The sequence below is a fragment of the Aquarana catesbeiana genome, linkage group LG13, assembly GCF_042186555.1.
Source record: "Aquarana catesbeiana isolate 2022-GZ linkage group LG13, ASM4218655v1, whole genome shotgun sequence".
Lineage (NCBI taxonomy): Eukaryota > Metazoa > Chordata > Amphibia > Anura > Ranidae > Aquarana > Aquarana catesbeiana.
The window spans coordinates 163,687,721-163,691,784 of NC_133336.1; positions in this window are offsets into that span (position 1 = coordinate 163,687,721).

Genomic DNA, 4,064 nt, shown 5'->3' on the forward strand with positions numbered 1-4,064 from the left:
TACACCGAGACCGATGCAGTATACAGGATGAATGCTCCCTTCACAGTTGGTCATCCGCTTTAGCTGGGGGGTGAACTAGTGGGTGTGCAGAGGGCCCCAGGGACCGAGCCAGAGCTGCACCTCAGCCGGGTATGGATGCGGGGTACGGGAAACGCAGCGTCGGCGATCGCCCTGACAGCTGGCCGTCCCGTCCTGTATGCTCACCCGTGTGCACTTGCTCTTTTTGTGCTGGCCGCTGCCTGGCGCCCTCCCTCGCCGCCTCGGGTAGGAGATTTAAGCGGCTGGCCCCGGGCTCTCACCCCGTGCCTTCGGAAAAGCCGCCATCGTTCCGAACTCCGACCTCCACCTTCCACCGCCCCACTACCAGGCCCCTCCCCCTCTCAAAGCACGTCACATCACATCCACCCCACCCTCCTCATTTTTTTCTGACACCAGTCACATCGTCAGGAAGAAAAGGGTAAGCTACCTTGCCAGGACACAGACAGCAATCAGTTCTTGACTGAGGTCCCAAACTGTCCTTTTCCGCTAGAAAATTTATTGTTAATATGTCTGTATCTCCATTGGCAGATTTGTCTGATGCCCATAGAATACAGTGCCTTGCAATAGTATTCATACCCCGTTGACATTTTTCACATTTTGTCATGTATAACAGTATGCATATATAATAAAATATATGTATATTTCACCTCGCATTCGTTCTGTTGTAGGGGGTTGAACTGGAATCTGACCCGGGATGGAACCAGAATCCGACCCGTGTTTTTCCCTACCTCTGTGGAAGGCTAGGTTCTGGTCCTGATGTTCTAGTCCACTCGAGCCCACACTCAGCTGGACTTTAAATGACCAGGAAGAGAGCACAACAGAGCTCTCTGGTTTTGAGACTCAGGAAGGAACCTGAGTGAGAGGAGCCCTGGGTGTTGGACTAAAAAGGTTTGCTTTTCCACAAGTTTTGTGGGTGACAGGGACCAGCCCCGCACTGTATAGAGAGGAGACTATTTGTTTAGTTAGTGCCGGACGACAAGGATTTAATATACTGTTTGTTTGTCTTTATTTTGCAAACCTCCTGCAAATAAACCTGGCATCCCCCAGATTTTGAAGAAAGTTGCTGACTGTCATTCAGAAAAAGGTGATCCCCACGAGCTAATTCCCCACACGTGGTGGATTCAGCGGGCAATTTCTGAAGATGGAGGAAATGATAAAGGCCCTGCTACAGGCTAATGCAGCCCAGCAGGAAACCAACCACCAAGTCGCAGAGGCCTCTGCAGCACAACAGCCAACCTAGCAGAGGATGAATCGGCAGTTCGCAGAGGCTCTTGTGGAACTAAGGAAGGGGTCCTCATTGCCTGTGCCAGTGGAATCAAAGATGGTACGTTCCTCCTACCACCTACAGAAAATGACACCTGCCGATGATGTTGAGGCATACCTTGTGATTTTTGAGACAGTTGCTGTCCGCGAAGGATGGCCAAAAGAACAGTGGGCGGGTCTGTTGGCCCCATTTCTGTCAGGAAAACCTCAAAAGGCCTATTTTGATCTGGAACCAGACAAGGCCCAGGACTTTGAGATGCTGAAGACAGAGATACTCGCATGCTTGGGTGTCATTATGGCGGTCCGGGCTCAGCGCGTGCATCAATGGACCTACTCCAGCAACCAGCCAGCCCGTTCTCAAATGTTCGATCTGATCCACCTCACCAGGAAGTGGTTGCAGCCGGAGACCTTGACAGGCCCTCAGATCGTGGAGCACGTGATAATGGACCGGTACCTGCGTGCGCTCCCTGCTGCTCTGAGGAAGTGGGTCGGGCAAGGGGATCCCAAAACTGCAACCCAGTTGGTGGACCTGGTAGAGGGGTACATAGCTACTGAGGACTTGGTGAACCCGTCTACGCCCCACTTCGGTGTGTCTAGGGGTACTAGATCGCCCGGCCGTTCTGGTAAGACTGTTCCGGGGTTTAAGAGCATGGGGAAGTTTGATAAGACTGTTGTTAGAGCTGATGAGACTGTGGATCCTAGCCCTGGAGACTGGCCAAAGAAGCCAGGAAGGTCTTTGGGACCGTTAAGAGGGCTGGGGGTAGAGCACATACGGTGTTTTCGTTGCCATGCATTAGGGCATACTGCTGCAAACTGTCCTATAGATGATGAACCTATGCAATGCGATTATGCTTATATGAAAAGATGCATGTCTCCGTTTGCACAGGTCGCATGTACTGCATCATGTCGCATTGAAAAACAGATGTGTGTTATTTCGGTGGAGGAAAGCCATTCACAGCCTTGCTAGACTCTGGTAGTGTGGTGACCCTAGTCAGGAATGATTGTGTGAACCCCACAAATCTACACCCCAGTACTACTGGGGTAATTTGCATCCATGGGGACACTCGAGACTACCAGATAGCGGTGGTTGAGGATGATACCCCCTGGGGTACTGTAACCCATTCATTGGGGGTGGTACCTTCACTGCTTCATGAAGCTTTAGTGGGGATAGATTTTCCCCATTTTTGGAAGTTATGGGAGAGCAAAGGGAGCCTGGTAGATGGAGCTCCCCCTGCTGGGGAAGCACGGGAACTATCACCGGTCCCCTTTTTGCCAAAAAGAGGGGGGTGTCTTTCCCCTACATGGCCATTAAAAACAATTTGTTGTGTCAAGTGGTAAAACATGGAGAGGATGAGATAGAACAGCTACTGGTTCCCAAACCCTTCCGCAGGGTGATGCTAGACCTGGCCCATGGTCATGTAATGGGGGGACATCTCGGTATTGGAAAAACCAGGGAGAGAATCGCCCAGATTTTTTTCTGGCCTGGGGTGAATGCAGATGTCAAGGAGTACTGTGAATCATGCCCCGAGTGCCAAATGTCGGTGCCGTCGCCCCATTTTCGCAGCTCCCTTTTTCCTCATAATCAAGGTCCCCTTTGAGAGGATTGGCATGGACCTGGTTGGGCCAATTGTGAAATCTGCCTGGGGTCACCAGCATATTCTGGTGATCCTGGACTATGCGACGCGCTATCCCGAGGCCATACCCTTGCGCAACACCTCCGCCAAGGCTATCGCCAAGGAGTTGGTCCAGGTGTTTAGTATAGTGGGGATCCCTAAAGAGATCTTAACTGATCAGGGTACCCCATTTATGTCCAAGGTTACCAAGGAACTGTGTAGATTATACAAAATCTCCCATCTCTGTACCTTTGTCTACCACCCCCAAACAGATGGTCTGGTCGAAAGATTTAATAAAACTTTGAAAAGTATGCTAAAAAAGGTGGTCGACAAAGATGATAGAAATTGGGATTTTTTGCTACCATATCTTATGTTTGCCATACGTGAGGTTCCGCAGGCATCCACGGGCTATTCCCCCTTTGAGCTTTTGTATGGTAGACATCCCAGGGGGCTGCTAGATGTCACCAAAGAAACATGGGAAGGAGAGGCCACCCCATATAGAAGCCTCATAGAGCATGTATCCTTGATGCAGGATCGAATCGCAGCTGTCCTGCCCCTGGTGCGAGAACATATGGAGCGAGCCCAGGAGGCTCAGAGGAGGGTCTATGATCGGGATGCCAAGGTCTGTACTTTCAGCCCTGGGGATAGAGTGTTACTGGTACCCACGGTGGAAAGTAAGTTCCTAGCCAAGTGGCAGGGTACTTTTGAGGTTGTCGAAAGGGTGGGGGAGGTAAACTACAAAGTCTACCAGCCAGGGAAAAGGAAACCACACCAAATCTATCATGTGAATCTCTTAAAGCCCTGGAAGGACAAAGACTTTACTGGCTGCTTCCCCGCCTCCAACAGATATGGGAGGGTCAGGTGTCACCGGTACCCTAACGGATTCCCTGTCCGTGGCACAACAAAGTGACGTTAGGGCGTTTGTGCAAAAAAATAGAGACTTTTTCTTCCCCTTACCCGGACTGACCAAGGTAATCCAACATGACATAGTGACGGAACCAGGGGTTTGGGTAAATTATAAAGCCATATAGAATCCCAGAGGCCAGGCGAGAGGCAGTCGTGGAAGAAATCAAAAATATGTTAGAGCTGGACGTGATAGAGTCACACAGTGAGTAGTCAAGCCCCATAGTGCTGGTTCCAAAACCTGAT